This window comes from Fukomys damarensis, unplaced genomic scaffold, assembly GCF_012274545.1.
Source record: "Fukomys damarensis isolate Sample0158 unplaced genomic scaffold, DMR_v1.0_HiC HiC_scaffold_16, whole genome shotgun sequence".
NCBI lineage: Eukaryota > Metazoa > Chordata > Mammalia > Rodentia > Bathyergidae > Fukomys > Fukomys damarensis.
This window is the reverse complement of record NW_022900928.1, coordinates 3,631,485-3,652,521: the sequence shown is the minus strand read 5'-3', so window position 1 is coordinate 3,652,521 and position 21,037 is coordinate 3,631,485. Positions and strand designations below refer to the sequence as shown.

Here is a 21,037-nt window from a genome sequence, read left to right as displayed (position 1 = left end):
TGGGACAAATGGGACTTTTAATTCTAGTTGTTTGAGGTATCTCCATATTGGTTTTCATAGTGGTTGCACCAGTCTGCACTCCCACCAACAAGGGTTGCTATGTCCCCACAACCTTGTCAGCATTTGTTGTTGGTTGATTTCTTGATAACAGACATTGTTTCTGGGATGAGGTGGAAATCACAGTGTTGTTTTCATTTACATGTCTCAAATGACCAGTAATGGTGAACATTTTTTCATATGATTATTTCCTTTATTTACTTGCCTGAGAAATGTGTTCATTTCAGATGCACATGTTTTAACCGAGTCTTTATAATTCAGCGTCTGATTTTTTTGAGTTCTCTATATATTCTAGATAGTAGACCTTTGTCTCGGGAACAGCTGGTAAAAAATTTTCCCCCATTGTGGGTAGTCTCTTAGCTCTGTTTGTAATTTATCTGGAAGTGAAGAAAATTTTTAAAAAGATGAGATCCAAGTTATTGATTCTTTATGCTAGTGCCCATCCTACTGAGGATTTGTTCATAAAGTCTGTTTCTATGCCAATATCTTCAAGAGTTCCACCTATCTCCAGCAAATTCAGTGTTGCTGTTTTAATATTTATATCTTCATTTATTTATGCATTTATCCACTTGAATTTTAGTTTAGTGAATCATGAAAGACAATGGTCTAGTTTTAACCTTGGACAAGTTGAAATCCCATTTTTTCAACACCATTTATTAAAGAGGCTATCTTTCCTCCAGTGAAGGGGTTTGGCTCCTTTGTCAAAGATGAGGTAACTGATCACGTCTGGAGTTCTTTCTCATCTTCTAATCTATTTCACTGACCCTCAGGTCTGTGTCTTTGCCAGTACCATGCTGTTTTTATCACAGTGGCTTTGTAGTCTAGTTTCAAGTTGGGGTTGGGACACCCCTGTCATGTCTCTGATGCCTAGAATTGCTTTTGCTAATCTAAGTCTCTTCTGATTTCAGATGAATTTTTTATTGCTTTTTGTAGTTCTGTGAAATATACTGTTGGGGTTTCAATAGGGATTGTGTTGGATCTGTATAGCAATTTTAGAAGTATGGCCATTTTCACTCTATTGATTCCTCCTACCTAGGAACAGTGGATGTCTCTCTTTTCTTATATCCTCTTCAGTCTCTTGTTTTAGAGTGTTGTAGTTCTCAATAGAGAGGTCTTTTATTTCCTTCATTAGATTGATTTCTAGATATTTCATTTTTTAGATGCTATCATGAAATGGATTTTTCCTTAATTTCACTCTCAGTGAGTTTGTTATTTGTGTACAAGAAGATTATTGATTTCTGAGTTTTTATCTTGTGTCCAGCTACTCTAATGAACCTGTCAATCAAGTCTGGAAGGCTTTTGGCAGAGTGTTTTTGGGTCTTCTATATAGAGTATCATATCATCACCAAATAATGACAGTTTCATTTCTTCCTTTCCTATCTTTATTGCTTTTATTTCTTTCTCTTGTCTAATTGCTGTGGATAATATTCTCAAAACTATATTGAGCAGGAGTGGTGATACTGGAAATCCTTGTCTTGTTCCTGATTTTAGCATGAAGATTTTCAGTTTTTGACCATTGACTATGATGTTGGCTGTTGGTTTTTTATAGATAGCCTTTATGAAGTTGACATAAAGACCATCTGTTCCAATTTTCTACAGGGAGATTGGCCTGTAGTTCTCTTTTTTAGTTGGGGTCTTTCACTGCTTAGAATCAAAGCAACACTTGCTTCCAGAAATGAATTTGGAAGTATTGCTTCTCTTTCAATTTCATTGCAAAGCTTAAAGAGTAGTGGCAATAGTTCTTCTCTAAATGTCTTTTATAATTCAGCAGTGAACTTTCAAGACCTCACCTTTTCTTTGTTGGTATATTTTTAATTACATTTTTAATTTCACTGGTTGTAATTGGTATGTTTCAAATTTTTGTATCTTCTTCATTCAACATTGATAATTCATATATATCTAGAAATATATCCACTTGTATTCTCCATTTTCTTAGAATACAGGTTAAAAAGTAAGTATTGATTATCCTTTGGATTTCTGCTGTATCTGTAGCGACTTCACCATTTTCATTCCTAATTGCATGAATTTGAGCCTTTTCTTTCCTTTTTATATAAGTTTAGCTGGGGGTTTATCTGTTTTATTTATTCTTTCAAAAAATAACTCTTTGATTCTTAGATATTTTGTATCATTCTCTTAGTCTCCATTGCACTGGTTTCTGTTTAGATCTGTATAATTTCCTCTCTTGTATGAGCTTTGAGTTTCTGTTGCTCTTCTTTTTTCTAGGAGGTTAAGATTAACTATTAGTTTGTTTATTTGAGCTTTCTCTGTTTTCCTAGTGTGGGCACTTACTGCTATGTATTTCCCATGTAAAACTGTTTTTATTGTATCCCATAGATTCTGGCATTGTCATTAATTGCACTGGCATTGTCATTAAATTGTAAAAACTGTCTAATTTCCTGTTTAATTTCTGCTGTGACCCATTGGTTGTTTAGAAGACTGTTATTCGATTTCCATGTGTTTATGAAGTTCTTACAGTTTCTTTTGCTAATGATCTCCGTTTTGATTGCACTATGGTCTGAAAATCTGCATGGGATAACTTGAATTCCTTTGCATTTACTTAACCCTGTTCTATGAGCTAGCATACGGTCTATTTTGGAAAATGACCTGTGTGCAGCTGAAAAGAATGTATATTCTTTTGGCGGTGGAACACTCTGTAGACATCTATTAAGTCCATTTGTTTAAAAGCTTGGTTCAATTCTAGTATTTCATTGTTGATTTTCGGTCCAGATGATTTGTGACAGTGGGGTATTGAGATCCCCCTCTGCAATTCTTTTAGTGCTTATTTGGTTTTTCACGTCCCTTAATATTTGTTTTCTATAGTTGGGGATATTGATGTTTGGTGCACATATATTTATGATTGTCATCTCTTCCTGTTGGATTGTTCCCTTTACAAGGATGTAGTGACATTCTTTGTCTCTCTTGATTAGTTTTCATTTGAAATTTACATTGTCTGCAAATAAGATAGTTACCCCTCCTTTTTTCTGGGTTCCGGTCTCAAGCAGAACTGTTTTCAGTCCTTTCACTTTCAGTCTATGAGTTTCTTTTTCAAGTATATGTGCTTTTTGAATACAGCATATTGTTGGATTTGGTTTCTTAATTCATTCTTCCAGTCTATTTATTGTGTTTGGTGAATTGAGGCTACTGACAATGGTAGTTATAATTGATATGTATTGACTTAACATTGTCATTTTATTTTCCTGTTGTTGGTTCTTTTTTTATTTTTCTCCCTCTCCCTTTAAATTTTTACCTATTGGATTTGCTCTGTTGGCCCTCATGGAGTTGTGACCTTCATTGTCTTTTTCTAGGATATTTTTAAAAAATTGTTTTGAGTGCTGGTTTGGTATTCATGAGGTTTCCTGGATATTCTTTGTCATGAAAGTATCTTATTTCTCCATCAATCTTAAAAGATAGTTTTGTAGGATAAATCAGCCTAGTTTGAAGGTTGTTGGTTTTTAAGCCTGAAATATCTCACTCTAGGCTCTTCTTGACTTGAGGGTTTGTTTTGAAAGGTCTATTCTGATTCTGATAGGCTTTCCTTTGCATGTAATTTGTTTCTTTTCTTTAACTGCCTGGTTTTCTATACTTCTGCTGAGTTTCTGGGATCTTCATTATTATTTGTCTAGGTATAGATTTTTTATCATAACTAGTTGGAGTCCTATATGCCTCACTTATCTGTGTGTCAAGTTCTTTTGCTCTGCTTGGGAAGTTTTCTATCATTAATTCTGTGAACAGTTTTTTATGTCATTTGTACTTTTCCTGCTTTTTCTTGGACTCCTATTAATCTTATATTATTCTTCTTGTGTCATGTAGCAGCTGATGGATTGATTTCTCATGCTCCCTTACTATTTTTAAGAGATCTTTCATTTTATGGCCACTGGCTGCCATCCTGTTTTCTATATTTGATGTTCTGTCTTCAGATTGGGTTAGTCTGCTATGTATACTTTTAATAGAGTTATTAGTCTCTGGGTATCAGTTTGAATCTGTTTCATGGATTCCATTTCTTTCTTATGTTGGGCCTTCATGGTTTCCATTTCTTTCCTATGCTGAGCACTCATGGCTTCCATCATGGTCCTGAACTCATCTATTTTTATTATCTCTTTGTGTTCTAGAGTTTATAATCATGTCTTTAATAATCTTTAATAATAATAATAATAATAATAATGTCTTTAATAATAATGATAACAATGTCTTTAATAATAATAATGTCTTTATAATCATGTGGAATTACTTTTGTTTTGAATAGTTCTAGAGCCTCATTCACCTGTTTTTTATTTTGTTTTGTTTTGTTTTGTTTACTTCCTGTCCTATCAGTTCAGATTGTCCAGGTGGTAGATTATCAGACTTTTCCATCTCATTTCCCCAAGAATTTGCCTTTGGTAAGCTGGAAGACTGTGTCTTGTTTAAATGTCTCTTCATTTCTATTATTGCTGTTGGTATAGTACTTAGTCTAATTCCTAGGTTGATACTTCAATATTACTTATTGTAGGTATTTTTGCTGTTTGTATTTAGAACCCATAAGAAATGATTGCTTCTCAGAGGAGTCTTCCAGATATACCTGGTCTTTAGGATTTGAGTCTCTTATAATTCTGGGCCAATCTCGTTTTCATTACACCAGGAAAGATAACTGATTAGATCATCACAACACTAGCCCAAGTAACACAATCAGCAGCAACAATAGAATAAAGCACAGCTTAGAAAATGACAATTGTGGTAGTTATTAATCTATCACCTCTAACCATGTGAAATAAAATGAAATCAAAGACTAGCCCAAAATATGTTTATAATGAATAAACTCATCAGTATAGTAACTTTATCCTTCTGGATGAGGACTTAGGAGTAAATCCCTCTTACTATTCTTTACTTCTGCTCTAGCTCAGGGCAATGGCCTTTAAGATCCCCAATTCCTCTGCATTGTAGGTGAGGGGGAAGGATAGCCAGGAAGACAGAAGTGGGGGGGGAGTTTGGTTGCTGGAAGTGCCTGTGCTCAGGTCCTTACCAAGCCATTGGTGTTGGGGAGCCTGGGTGGGGGAGAGGTTCACACCAATGGCTTCCTACAGCTCCAGACCTCACCCTTCTGCTGGTGTCAGGAAGGCTGGTCTGGTGTATAAAACTGGAATTTGCAGTTACCAGCAGATTGTCAGCAAAAAAAAAAACCAAACAAACAAAAAACAAATTACAGAGAAGTTTTAAAAATTCCTCATGTTCCACAGCAAATCAGCAATAAATCCAGGATTTCCAACCATCTCTGTTTGTTTCTTAGCTATGGAATTCCACCAAGTGACTCTGAGAGTGCCACCCTTATTTGACCTTTTCCCAGTGTCTTTTTTTTTTTTGGTACTGGGGATCGAACTTGGTTCCTTGCACTTGCAAGGCAGGCGGTAGAACCACTGAGCTAAATCCCCAGCCCTCCCAGTGTTTTAATAAGAGAGCACAGGTGGAGAATAATGACATGTTGCTGAGGCTCTGTTCTTTAACATAAGCAGTCTGGGTTAAGAAACTCAGTTATTTCTAGGATGGAGAAAGATTGTACAAACTTCTTTGTGCTCCACAAAGTTAAGAGAAGACAGAAAAACCATGAACAAAAGGGAAGCAGAGTAACAGATTTGGGGGCAGATTGTTTATGTTCATCCCAGCCTCAGTCTAAAGAAAGGAGAGGAAGGGAGAAAAAAAAAGAGAAGCTGATTTATTTATACATGGAACATTGTTGGTCTCCTCTGCTGTGGTTGGTGCCTGTCTCCTCTAAGACACATAGCAAGAGTTCTGCCTGCAAACTCTTTCTTCTCCACCTCTCCATGGTCACAACTCTAGAATACTTCAGTAGTTCCACATTCTGTCTCACACAAATGCCACGCTTCCCTCTCTTTCAGGGTCACCCAGGCCCATTCCCTGTCTCAGGCAATACAGTGTCAGCATTTCCACACTGATGCCCAAGAACACTGGTCTGTATTTGTGAGGCACTTTGAAATCTCCCGCCCTGTCTTCTTGTAGGATACCCTGTGTTATACATGCATCTGGGTGCTCTTACTTATTTGCCTACTTCTGTCTTGCTTTGTTTAGCCTCATATTTATTTTTATGGCATGTAAATGTGAAAATATCAGTTATCCTAATGTTTTAATGTAAATAAAAGACAAAGAAAAAATAATTTTAAACAAAACTGTATGAGTCCAGCTGGGCCACGTTAAGACAGCTGACTGAAATATGGAAAGTTTAGTCATCAGTCCCTTTTTAAGAGACACTGTGCCTTTCTTCTCTCTTGTCACAGATTCACCAGTTGTATGGTTTGGCAACAACCCAGCCTTGATTTCCATCTTGTTGATGTCTTGCATTATGGTATGCTCCAAATAACATCTAGAGGTGAGAAAAGAAGACGGAATCAGTAACTACTGAACCTCTATTTGATATCAGTCTCAGTTTGAAGTTTTACATGCGTACAATTTCATTTTGTTTCCCAAAACAGTCAATGAAAGAACATTAATTTAACATCTGTTTTGTGCTTACAACTATTTACAGCTCTGAATAGCTAACCAACTATAACATTTACAAATATACTATTGATAATATACTATAATTTTACACTGTGACGGTTTCTACATTTTATGAATGAAAAGTTCAGAGAACTTATGGAATTTCATCTACTGTCAGAATTAATTAAACATGGAGCTTGATTATCTCTGGAGTTTTGGATTACTTTCAGAATTTCAAAACCTATGCATTTTCTATTAGAAACATGAAGTCCTGTAAGGCCATGTTTTTAGGCCTACACAGAACTAAATTTGGAAAACATTTGTCTTTTGATTGTTTAAAAAAACATGTCCAATATATTGTAGATGGATAAAAGTACACACACTGCTCAGCACACAAAAATATAGAACTATTGAATGATCATACTTCAATGCATTAGTTATATAAGCATAATTTAGAAGGCTTCTGAGAGATTTGAAGATCTTGAGTTAATAATTTGGGACTTGAGGGAACTGGATTTGTAAGAGAGAAGGATTTAATTAACATACATCAAGATAGGATATCATTTACTTAAGTTTTTCTTACAGGCCACGAACATTAGATGTGTTAAACATTGCCCACTTAATATGTCCTTTAACATTCCCAATGACCTTGTGTGGCTAACATGCTAATATTGCCATCATATTCCTAAGCAAGAGGGTGGAGATGGTCAGTATCAAAGCTGTAATTTGAACCCTGGTCCTTTGTCTTTGAATCTGTGCTTTTACCATTGCAATGGAAAACACGTAGGGAACCAGTAGCTCTTCTAAGCAGGATCTCCTTAGAATAACTCTTTAATTGCTTCTTAGACCAGCACATGAGCAGGTAATTTTCATCACATTAAAGATTCATTATTCAGGATTCCTTTCCTTTATTTAATTAAGTCATTGCTCAATTAATGCTCATATTGTCCAGCATTGCTTAGTCTGTGTTTATGGGCCAGTCAGCCAGCAGAATAATTCTCCTCTGACAAGCTCCAATTGAACTTGTTTACTCGGATCATTAGGCACATTGGCGTGTACATTTGCAGCCATTTTCTGCCTCGTTGGCTCAAATCTACTTCATTCACAAATTAATAAGAACTTAGAGATGTCTAGGTTAATGCCTCTTTGCTTAGCCCCATCCACCCTCTTGGCAGCCGGTACTGAGGCTTTGTTGTTCAAAGAAAAAGACTAGAAACAAGCAAAACTGTGACCCATTTCAGCATCCGTTCATCTTTTTGGTCCAGGAAACTGACAAGCTGGAATGAGTGACAGATTTGTAAAATCCGATGTGCCTTAGACACTCTCTAGATTCCCTGTCAAGAACCCTTTACCCAAGGATGCCTCAGCCTACACATTTGACACATGGACCTGGATAATTGTGAGACATGTTTAAGCTCTAAGATGCTTAACAGCATCCATCCTTTCTGTAGCATACGTCTCAATCACCACTACCCTCTCTCTTGACAATCAAAAATGTCTCCAGACTTCACCCTGTGTCTTGGGGTAGCGAGACAGTTCCATTGGGAGCCACCTCCTTGTAGACCTATCTACTCTTTTGTGCTGGTCTGGACTCAGTTAGCGCTTGGGGCTGTTGCCCTGCACTCTGGAACTACAACAAGTAATGGGGGTATCATGGTCCTTCTACTGAAAAAGAAGCTAAGGCGTCAAAGGAGGAAAGGAATTGTTTAATTGTGGATATCAGATAACGATATGCTTGTGCCAAAACCCTGTATGTAGGCGAACAAGACACTTCTGAGGAAACCAGGATTATTTTTGTTTTATAAATCAAGGATTGGTTAAATTGTCTTCCTGAGAGTATGTTTGGGGAATCAGGTTTAATTTGATACAGATGTGCTTCACTATATTCTTTAAAAAGCACTAGAAAGATTTTTAAGGTAATTCCAAATTCCTCTTCTTTAAGAATATTTTAGTACTGTTTGGAGGAATTTTTTAGGATTTTTGGATGGATCAGATGGATCGGGGCACTGCATTATCTTTCCATGTTGAATGTCTAAAATTTCAGTTGCCAAGATATTTGCAGGCAGAGATTGGATGTAATAGCATAGCCCTTTTCGGAAAGCATCTATGATTCTTATATGGTCCAACTCTTGCAACATCCTCCATCTTCTGCAAATGTGCTAAGTTAATTACCCTTCAACCTTAATGTCAGTGAAAACATACGTGGAAGTTTCAAACAATGAGTCTCAATTTGGAGATTGGCTTTCTATGAAATCTGAGGCCCACACCCCTCTCCTTTTGGGTCTCAGTGGGCTTGTGATACCCAGATTCTGACAGTTGGCAGGGTGATTGCCTGTCCCTTTACTGTCTCTGAGACAAAGTCACAGTCTGAACAGTGTCAGCCCTGGTCCCCTGAGCTGCTTGTGTGTAGGTGCTTTCTCTGGAGGTGCTCAGTTTAGAATTCAGCGTCTTTGTCATGAGAAGACCAGAAACATTTCCTAGGAAACTAACTCTCTGGTGAAAGTTTCAGGCCTTTGAGAAAATTTCAAGCCATAGTGTTTTCCAAAGTGGGTCTTATTAGTCCCCAGAGAAACTTTTAAAGCGGTAGAACAAAATGAAAAAGTAACTCCTAGGAAATATAAATAAATTTGAAAAATGAGAATATAAAGATTGAGCAATGTTTTTAGACAGAACTCTAGGCAGAGAACCTTATAATTTTTCTACTTCAAGTTCCTGACCGAAAAGGGATACAGTCAGGATTTGAATTTTATATTTCAAATTATTCTCTTTAAAATAATAGCTCCTGTAAGTTAAATACAAACTGTGTGCAAATATACACACACAGGGAGAGTTAAATGTCTAGATGTTGTTAAAAATGTATTTTTTACCTAAATTATGCGTGTCATCAATTGAGTTTAAAGATCACACTCAATGATTTTTAGGTGGCCTCCCCAAATTAGTTTAAGCCTTTCAGAGAAAAAAATTAAAATTTCCCATAGAAGAAGGAATTCTGCTTCACAGCTTTGATCCAAACCTGTAGGACATGAGAGACCTTCCAGTTTTCCTTAGAAGCTTTAGTCCTTTCTGTCCTAGAATTTCCATACAATCCCCCTCTCTCTCAAATTTTAAAGTCCAAGTGATGTCGTTAACAAGTGGGGCCTCTGAGGGCCTCCAGTGCTGGAACGATAAACTGTCCTAAAGCACCTAGTCTGTGGTATTCTGCTGTGAAAGCCTGAGTGGGCTAATGGGATAGGGTTACAGGTTTTCCTCAGTCCAGTCATCAGTGGGTTCTCCCTCCCAACTTCACATACAATGAGATTCCTAGAGCATAATAAGGATCTTATTACTCTCATGGTCATACCCAATCTCACAAGGTCTCTGGAGGCTGTGAGCAAGCCACGCTGCTTCTGCCTCTGGAACTGCCTTGAAGGTCACGGAGGTGCTAGAGTGGGCTCTTCCTCCAGAGCCGCGCTCCACCGTGTCCCCTCTTCAGCTCTAGCAGACAAAGGTACTTCGGTTTCTTGACTTGATTTTCTCTAACACTTCATCTTACGTGTGATTCGCACAGTGCTTGTGATGCTACTCATGAATCTATTGGAACACAGAGCAGAAATAGTGTGTAAAAAATACACTCATGGTTGGATGAGTAAAATTAATCGTATCTATGGAATTGGAAACCCAAATGGTTCCTTTGTGACAGCTAAGAGAGTAAGAATTATATTTCCAATTTACATATATATGAATATCTATATCTATATCTATCTATCTATATATATGGAAACGCAATACTTGTGCAGTATCTTCTAGTTTCAATTAATTAGGGTCAAGTGCTAATAAGTAATACTGTCTCCGTTTTCTCCTTCATTGTTTTAACATTCCATTTAAAATGTATGCTAATATATCCTGAAGCTAGATGGCACAGTGCATAATTATTTGCAATTGAAATAATTTCATGGACACTTATTATGAGAAAAAGGAGATGAATGTCTTCAACTAACAATTTGTGTCTTAAAAACCTAAGTCTATATTCTTTTTGCTGCCCAACTAGTTCTTTTTTCTCCCTCTTCAGAAATTGCATTTTTCACTGTAATTGCAGTATGACTTCTTTATGTAAAAATAGGGAGATATGAAAGAAAAAAAATACAATTTTACATACTGTCCATATGTTTATTATTGAAAAATTGTCAAAACTAACATTTTGTTTTGGTTTACATCATTCTATCTTTTTATTTATACAAAATAAACTCTTCTATTTATGAGACTGGATTAAGCAGTAGTATTATGTTGTAAACTGGTTTCTGAGAAACGATATATTGTGTTTATCTTGTAATGACATCACATATTTTTCATGGAATAATTTTCAAAAGCTGTACGATGCTGTATATATATGAAACTGCTGTGATGTAAGTAATATCCCATGACTAAACATTAAATATCAGCTCATTTTTTAATTATTATAAGAAGAAAATTACAATTAGATCTGTGTAACCAATATCTCTGTATATCAAAACTCTTCTTTCCCCTTAGGATTGAGTCCTAGAAGAAAAATTGCTGAGTCACGAGGGTATGTAAATTCAACATACTGATAATGTATTGCTATATTTTTCTTCAGAGCTGCTGTCACAATTTTCATTCCTATTATCAAGGGAAAAGTCTATTTTCTGCACCATTGCCAGATTTAGCTCTTTAGCTATTTTTAAATATGATTGTTTAAATCTTTTTCTATTCTGCATATTTTTAATAAAAAATGCTACAACACAGAAAATATGAATCATAAGAAACACAACTCACTTTCCAGTAAATCTAGAAGAGAGGAACAATGGAAATAAGGGACTCGTAAAATTTCTAGGAAGAAAATAGCAACAGAAAGAAGCAAGAACTTGGCCAAGTTTTTTGAAAATATCCATGGCTATTATTTTCCTAGCCAATAGGATAATATGGCTGAATTAGGGAATTTTGTGTGAGTGAGTGCTTGCATTATTACTTTGGTCAACACAAATGACTTATTTTAGACAAGAACTAGGTTTACAATCACTAACTAGAGAAAATCTTATGGTATAAAGTAGAAGAAAAAATTCTCCAGTATGTTCAGGTTGGACCTTACAATGGTTAAGAGGATGGAATATGTAAAGAGAAAAAAAAAAAAAAAGAAGAAGTAAATTGAAAGGAGCAAATAGAAAATTTTTTTAAAAGTAGTGACAGAACTAATGATATGTGCACATAGGGTCAAAAGCAAGACCAAAGCAAGACCTAAGCAAGTGGACACTGAGAACCATCAAATCCTCGACCGCTGTTTGTGCATGCAGTGTTGTAAAACCCAAGACGGCCCCTGTGTTTGCTGTGAATCTGTGCTTTGCACAAGCTTGTGTTCGCTTTTCAATTCCAGGGGACAACGCTGACCCTGGCCACGTGGCGTGCTTCGGGTCTTGGCAACGATGCCCCTGCCGGGGAAGTGGGTTGGGACACTCGGGACTTCAAACTGTCTTCCTTTCCCTCTCAAGATGATTGTTGCATGTCAGTAAAGCCTAGCGTGAGAAATACAGAACAACCTACTGACCTCTCCCCTGCTCAGGGAGTAAGGGTTCTCTGCAGGATTCTTCTTCCTCTGGAGAGTTGCCCCAAGCTAAGGAAAACATCTACTCTTTCCTATCTGCTTATAGAAATGCTTGTCAGGGAAACAAAAACAAGGCATTGAATTATTTCCACAGGGGCTGGTAACAGTAGAGGGCAAGAGGGGAATATTGTGATTAGCTGAAAAGGCAGTTCTTCTCCTTTAGCAAGAACTAAATACAAAATACAAACTAATACGTGGTGTAGGACGCAGGAGAGGCCTGAGTAGGCGGTGTGGCTAACTACCCGCCATTTCTTTGGAGGTGTGTGGCCTTTCCTGGGACAAGAGTGGGCCAGGGGCCAGGGAGCTGGGCCCGTGGAAGGCGGGTCTGGCGGCTTCTCCTGCCTGTGCTTGCAGCAAGTCTCTGGGCCCTCTGGGATAGAACTCACCTGAGAGCCTTCTTCTGAAGCCCATGCTGGTTCCATATGAATTCATGCGTAGTGTTTTCCATGACGAGGTTAAGAGTGTATCTGTGTTTTCCTCTTCGGCCGCTGTACACATTTTTAGCCCTTTGTAAACACGTGAGCCAACATCCTGGAAGTTGAAGTTGTGCATCCATGTTCGCCCGTCTGAGAGTGCGTGTGTGTGTGTGTGTGCGTGTGCGCGTGTATAGTGTGGCTATGCTTGAATAGTCTTGCACTGACAGATACTTGACCTTTCTCATCCTCCCTAAGCTATATTCCTAGGGAACACTAATTAAGCAGAAGCCTGATCTTTAAAAACTAATCTGTTTTTCCTTTTGCAGTACCAGGAGTTGTTATGCATTTCTGTATGACCACATATTCACAGCTTTATTCCTCGGATTTTAGTGCTGAAGCCGGGCTGTCATTAACACTTGCTCTCTCTGCATCAGAGAGAGCATCACAGTTTGCATTTTAATTAAAGGACTATTGCAGCGGGTGGGGAGGAGGAAGTTAGGAAGATGAAGGGGTAACCCTCAGCCACAGACACGTCATGCTGTTTAGGTTACAGCTTAACCTATTGCTGTTGGCAACTTCCAGCGTCCAGAAAAAGCCACAAGAGGAAATAGATGTCGTCTTTTAAAAGAGGAAAGACATGATTTTTACATCAGTCACTTGGATGAGTGGTTCTCCCAGAGGGTGCAAGGAGGAGGCTCCTCTCTCAATAGTAGGAATGTCTGTGGATTTGAATAATGGATTAGGAAGTGCACAAACATCACGATTTTCAGATTTCTCCTGCTGAATCAGGACAAAGCATCAGGGAGAGAGCTATTCTTCACCTTGCAAACACTGCAACAGGGGCCCGAATAATGACACTGCATCCAGAGAGCCTCACCTGAAGGCAACAGATGAGACTGAGCCCCAGGACCAGAGGCAGTTAGCGTGGGAGGGTGGGCCTGGAGGTTGGAGCGCCTTCCTGTTTGCCATTTCATTCCACTGCGGGTGTGTGGAAGCAAGAACTGCGGACTCAGGCTGCTCTAAGGAGAGCAGCCTGCAAGGGGCAGCAAGGGTATGATTCCAATTTATTCTCTTTCCCTGGGTTGTGGGGGTCAAGGGCTTAGAGACCCCGTACTACAGCCAGGAATGGATCCCAGAGTGGATGGCACTTGAACAGAAGTCCTGAGTTTGTTTGACATCTGAATTAAAGCCTAAGAATTGTTTTGAATGATAATGACATCCTTCCAACTTGGAGAACTAGGACTTGCATTAAAACCCAATCCTATATCTTAGGAAGGGGAATTAAGATGTGCTATGCACATGCACCAACTCCCTGTGGTGAACTGATGGACGAAGTCATTAAGTACTGCAAATACGTACTAATAAGAATAAAGGAAGAGGAAAAAAGAACAGACTATGGAAACCAATAAAACAAATCCAGGCCGCCAACACTGTCAGTGAAAACCTTTTAAAAAGTCCTCTATATATTCTCACCCACGGGATTAGGGAAAGGCAGAGTGGGACACTGGCTTGCAGAGTAGAAGTAAGTGGTAGGTTGGGGCCACAGCCAGGTCATTTTTTTTGACAGTGAAACCTCCACACATTTGCAAGATGGAAGCAGACAGCTCCTTCAAAGCCCTAACCTGAGCAAGCAGCCATATGCAGGGTTTTGTAAACAGGACACTTCTGATCCCAGGAGCTAACAAAGTCAGTGCCAGAGCAATGAGTCACTCCAGCAACGCTGTGAGAGCCAAGGCCAAGGCTGGGCTGAGTCATCTCAGAATCAGAGCTAGATTTCTGTGTGCCTCCTCACCAGCTCCCCCAGATAGAACGGGGCAGGAGAAAGGGACCCCTCAGTGTGCCTCCCAGGAGCATCTGGCACTGTGGGCCAATGAGCAGGAGAATTGACAAGTTTCTGAAATTATGATCTTAACTGTAATTCTTCTCAGTGAATTAGCCACACGTGTCTCAAGAGCTCTCCAGGTTGGTGTCTAGACTGGGGAGAAACCAGGCCCACCAGGCTAGTTAGCACCACCTGACTCCTCCACGAGAGTGTGTAACTATCCACACGCCATCCAAGCCTCCACAAAAGTCAGCCTAACTGCATGGGACATCTTTCCCCTGCCTCCTGCAACAAACCTGCAGGGCCTTGAAGAGCCCTGTTTATTCTCCTTGGTGGTCATGTTTAATGGTGGGCCTGTTAATCAGCATGCATAAGGCAAGTCATTGATTAAAACAGAGCCGCTGTCCTCAGGGAATGAGGAATGTGTTTGGTACAATAAACTATTTAAACAGATAATCTTCAGAGAAAACCCAATGCTAAGAGAGTTTGTATCGATTCTGTAGGTATCCAGATAGGTGCATCAAAAAGAAAATTTTATCACATATAAACACACACATATATACAAATGTAAAAGATGTGTTTGTGCCGAAGCATATTTCCCAATGCAGATGGATGAGCCTGAAGTAGTGATGAGCAATATTTAGACGATTAATATTCAGAGAAGTAGAAAGGATGGAGGATTCATGCTGGATCCCAGGAGAGGCTGACATGGAAGAAAACATTGGCTTGACGCATAATTAGGACCATGCATGCTGCTTTGAAATGCTCCTGTCACCCCTAAAGTCCTCGGAAACTGTGACTAAGATACTCCAGGATGGCTACAGTAACGTGTGAGTAGAGGAGTCTGAATGTGCAAGCAAAACTTTTCTCATGTCTAAGTCCAAAGTGTTCTCACTGTATGGTTCCGGGTAAGGTACTTACCTTGAGCCTCCAATTTCCATTGTCTTAAAAAAAGTAAAAAAAGCAACAGACTTGGACGTGGTAGACATGGTGGACATGGTGAGGGAATTTCTATGGGTATAGAATTTAAATATAGAATGTCTAATTGTCTTCAACTTTTAGCAATAACTGTTTGCATATCTGTTTCCATTCTTTGGTTTCCCAAATTGAACATTATAGGTTCAACGTTTTCGTCCCTGACTTGCACTGTGAATAACATTCTGCCCATTCTTTTAAGGCCACGACACATAGTGTGATAGCTGCTGCTATTCTCCGATCAACTTGCTGTGAACTTTTATTTTTTCATAGAAATAAGAAACTGCTTTTTTATATTATCTTTAGTACTATATACCTGAATTATATTACAAAAATGAATTCATAAAATAAAAAACAAATGAAAACAAACCTGCTGACACCTTGAGTTTAAACTTTTGTTCCTAGATTGTGATGCAATAAATTTCTCTTTATGATTTTTCCTTTTTTTCACTATTTCATTAATTGAAGGAAAGCTGCCTTTGAATCACTAGCCTTAATCTTCATTTGTCTTTTACATTTTATTTTTAATTTAAGGGTGAAATAGTTAAACGATTGCTTGAACACTGTTATGGGTTAGATACAGATAATTCAAACTCCCATTCACTGAAGTGGGTGTCTTGGGAAGTGGTTGAGCTGTGTGGGCTCCACACTCACCAGCGTGTTAATCCATAGTGAGTCAGAGTGGGGTGTGTAAGGGGGAGACAGGCCCGGTGGAAAAGGTCATCACTGGGGTGTGGCCTGGAAGGTTTCATCTCCCTCCCTGCTCCTCTCTTCTCTCTCTACTTCCTGGCCTCCATGATGTGAGCAGATTTCCCCCACCGGACCCTTCCACCATTCCCTTCCTGTCATGAAGCCAGCTGACCATCCACTGAATCTCCTAATAACCTTTAAAAAAAGTCTTTAAATTGTGGATTTATGGTATTGTGTCTCAGCTGCAAGGAAACTGACTAAGAGAAACTCTATAGACCACACTGATGACACTGATCAAACCATTCCCTTAGTTAGAATAACAGCACCTGCCTGGTACATTTCCATGAACTCTTCGGGAATTGACCTGTAGAAGTCCCAACTCCAGACATTGTCAAAAGATGCAACAGAAACAGTTAAGGGTTGTAAAGGTGGGCTTCTAGGAATGCCAGTGATGACCATGATAACATCCAATCCTTACCTTTTTAACACTTTGGAAATATACAGAATAATTTACTTTTTGAAAGTAAAATAATTTTCAATTAATTCATTTGCATAAGGTACTCTGATGAGCATATAATCTTAAATAATACAGAATTCCTACCTTTAAGTGTTTCTCCAAATCAGATTCTGAAAAGCATATTTATATTCTTGGAAACATGATGTATAATTGATACATCAATCAAAACAATTATATTTTTGTGGATTGGGTATAACAGGTGAATTCTAATTTCTTTATAGCTTAGTTAGAATAACAGCTCCACGAGAGTAGTCAAATTATAGTATCGAATTGCCTTGATAGTTGAGTTAGAGATAAATAGAATTCCTTACAGTAAATATAATACATCCTAAAAAAGTACATGTAGTTTGTTATAGACAATATTAAATAACTACATGTAGCACCCATGACTAAAGTTATGAACTAAAATATTATTTCCATTTTCAATGGTACCTTGGTTCACATACTTAATTATTTCCATGATTCTGGTTGCAACCAAGTTGTGGAAAGAATTAAGTTGGTGAATTTAATGTATATTCTGAAGAATCTTTATTATCAATAACAAACTAAATTTTGGTTACCTAATATTAAGGGTATTTATCTTTATCATACTTCCAGAGAAGTAGGTATACAGACAAGTCTATAAATATATGAGCCTATATGAATCAGAAAATGCAAGAAATATCATCTTGTTTTTCCTTAGAGCAGATTTAATACCTCCAAGCTCTCACTAGAGAAGTGCAGAAACTTCTCTTTAGGAGCACCAGAGGTTAAGAATGTGATATTTACACGAATCTTGGTGTACTCTACATTTTTCACCTCCCATCATGTGTCTCTTTGTCTCTCTGCTTCCATTCTTTTTTTTCTAGAAAACTACAAGATCCTTCCATAGAAGACTGGATCACTCAAATGAGAACATTCAACACAATCTGAAAGGGGCTATTTTACATCTAAGAATGCTCTGCTGTCAGAAAGAACACCAGTGTATCTACTACCTGTATATTTTGTACCAAAGTAGTTGCTGAGTCACCAGGAACCCATGACACCATGTGTGCTGTAATAGACTGAGAAGTTATACAAAAGTCAGTGTACTTGTTCCATTTTAACAGGTATGGACTAGTTTAACTGAAATGGATTTGTATCAGCAAAATAGCCAATAAGTGTATAGAGGACAACTTTTAGTAAAATTAAGCCATATTCTTTTTTTTTCCAGCTTTCATCTTTAACTAGTATACATTTTTACTGCATGATACTTCCATTTCTTGTGGGGAACTGATGATGTACATAGCCCCTCTCCTCTCTTTCCTTCTTTCCTGTGATTGTACATCACTTAATGAACCATAATCATTAAAATATCCTAGACATTATTTTCTTCACTAAAGCCAGTTATTTATTTTTATCATCCAAAGTTTTAGCTTTGTTTTACTTTGTTAACATTTAGAGAAGAAACCAGATTTCAGAAAATAATCAAGTGAGTGTTAGTCTGTGGATTTCATCTTACATAACTCATATCAATAGTATTTTTGATACAAGTCTGTATGAAGAGAAAGTAGTCTTGGTTGGTTCTCAAAATTAACTGCTTTAGGAGTTTGTAGTCATAATGTGAAAGAAGAACTTTCAGGGGAAAAATGAGTGTGTGAGTGTGTGTGTGTGTGTGTGTGTGCACGCAGTGAGAGATAGAGAAATGCACTTATTGTTTCTGTGTTTCTTCTAATCCCCCCAAACTATCCTTAGTCACACAATAAATTCTGTGGTCACTTCACTAGTGAAGGACCAGAAAAATTTAGAAATTAATGTGAAAAATTGAACTCTGTGTGATTTTTGCTTTGATGTAAAAGAGAGTAAGAGTTTGTTGGTAGCTAACAAAACAATAAACTACAAGAGCTGCAGCCTTGAAAAATACCTCCTAAGTAGCAATTTCTCTATTCATGCCTTGACTTGCATAACAACTAGACACATATAGTTTGCTGAAAGCAAATAATGGTAGAAAGAGAATTATCTATGCCCACATCATTGGGACTGAAGTCTTGTGTGGATCGATTCTATAATTAAGCTTGTATAATTGGCGCTCCACAAGCAAAATAAAACAAAAGCAAAAGTGACACTGAATCTGAGAATTCTTTGCAATCACAACATGAGGATAAACAAACAAGGACATGATAAAGCTAAAGGAGTCAGAACCAGGGCTAGGTCTTAGCTCAGTGGTCAGGAGCTTCAGTAGCATGTGTGAAACACTGTGTTTCATGCCTACATGAATGGAATAATTACAATGATTGCTTGATTTAGATCCTAACGATGTAGAGTTCTATATCTCAGTGGTTAGAAACAGGAGGTCTCCAAAATTCCAAATCAGGGACAAGAAGGAAAATTGTGAGGCTTTTGAAAATTCCTCTTGCAGCACCTATAATATAAAGAAGATGGTTGTTGACATACATACACATCTGAGAAAGTCATCTCCAAGACTGTATTAGAGAATAAAGTGTGCAGAACCAGGGGTTATGCCAGTGCCTACTCTTCGTGTTGTCCTATCAATGTCTCAGCTTTTGTGGAAATATAGTCCAACAAGGGAAACACAGCCTGCTATGACAGGGAGGTAAGTATGGGAGCAGTGGAACAGAATCCATGGTAAAGTGGGAAGAGTAGTGTGTGGAGGAATGGAAGGCCTAGGTGCATGTGTGTTTCTTTTCCTACAAAGTACCCCTGATTGGACTAAAATGTCTCCATTTTTCTATCGCAGCTTTCTAATCCAAAACAAAAAGGTATTGGACTTAAGCATTCTTAGTTCCCTTTTAGCACAAATGTGTTCTTATTTTACAGTCTTAGTGAAGAAACTATAGATGTTAACTATGAAGAGTCCAAGAAAACTGGGAAGATTCATCTTTGCTCTAGGGCCAATTTTTAGATGAAGCAAAACCATTTCCTTTCACTACTCTTGCTGGCAAAAAAAGAAAGAAAATACAGCTCAAAACAAAGTATTCACCAAGGCAACCCAACGGTTTGCATAACCAAAAAGAGCAAAGGTAGACAAGAGAGGCTTCAGATTGGAAACTCAAATCTATAAAAAGAACAGCCTGGACTGTCAACTCTGACTTTCTCTATACTGTGTTTATTTTCAGGTTGCATATGGTGTTAACATGGCAAAAATTTTCAGGCATGAGTTATTCCAGATTCAGCTTTCCTAGAGTCTTCGTGGTGTCTATGTACAATCCGCAGAATTCACAGAAGTTGGAGTATTTTAGCTTTATGCTCTTGCCCTGTTTTCGCTCATTCATGGTTGAGAAAGGAATTGTCCTAGCTGAGGAGCCCCTCTGAATAGGTAAATGTTAATTTCTGTGGACATCACTGTTACTAATCTAGCAGGCATTAATTTTGCAAATGAATTTAATATTACAGTGGTCCATTAGGCCAACACTGACCATAAATAAAGTACTTTCCTGCTTTGTTTATCATTGTAGTATTTCTAACTCTTGCACCTGATATACATATTTTACATCTTTATTTGTTTATTATCTACCTATATGTCCTCAAGTAGAGCAAAAACTGTATAAGAGCAAAAATTTTACCCCCTGCCCTGGAAATTTATGACTCTTACAAGACGTTCAGTAATGAATAACCATGAGAAAAATATATATTATCACTCACAACTTAGAGAGGAGGGTCAGAAATTGAAGCACAACAACGTTAAATATGGTGTCCAGAGTCATATATCCATGGCAGATGATCTGCAACTTGGGGCAGGATGTCTAAGGAGAGAGCTCACACACTCCCCTGGAGCTTTTGGATTAGTTGCCAGTAGGTATTCACCTCTTGGCAACATTCTGGATAGTATCAATGACTTAGGGACTTTCATCTTCAGGTTTATATACTACAATAAGATAATGATATCAGTCTTGCTTATTTCCCAGGCACATTAAAATCATAAAGCTGTTTACAAATAAGAGCCATAATTGTATTATTGAAAAATTCAGGTATGGGGAGAAATCCTAGTGTAATTAATCACATTATTTTGATAAAGAAACAATGTAACTTTCCCAGAAATTCATTCAAATACGAGCTCCCTTTCAACATCCAACTTGGCAGTGCATATTTAAGCCAAGTCTATATCATTAACTTTCACTAGATGAGCCCAGACTCCCCCAGGTAAGTTTCTCCAACTTCTTCCATTCACAGAGGCCACAGCTGGGTAGAAATTAATCTCTAAAAATACTTTCACACAAACGGCCTGTTTTCTAGTCACTGTCTGCTTATGTTATGCTCATCCCATCTGTCAATACATTGAGTCACACATTCGACCTTTCAGCTTCACTTGCGCACATAAATTTCTTCCAATTTCCTGTGAAACAAACACTTTTAACTCTTTAGGGTTTTGTCATTTGTACACAGGTCATTCAGAGATGAGTCAAAGAACAAAGTAAACCCTTGCCAGTGTGACAAATGTGGTTTGAGCACTTTGTAACAGGAAAAGATTCTCTTCTACTCTTGGACTGATAAATTGATCTGTATATGGAGCAGGATATATATAT

At 37.9% G+C, this 21,037-nt stretch overlaps 1 long non-coding RNA gene across 1 annotated transcript; it reads left to right on the top strand.

The window, feature by feature from the left end:
- The first annotated feature begins 5,917 nt into the window (after positions 1 to 5,917).
- LOC104873638 lies at positions 5,918 to 17,608 on the top strand. The gene is made up of 4 exons (XR_783531.1): positions 5,918 to 5,996; positions 6,321 to 6,412; positions 11,029 to 11,065; positions 17,384 to 17,608. It is a non-coding gene; the product is annotated as an uncharacterized LOC104873638 (long non-coding RNA).
- Positions 17,609 to 21,037: the final 3,429 nt, after the last annotated feature.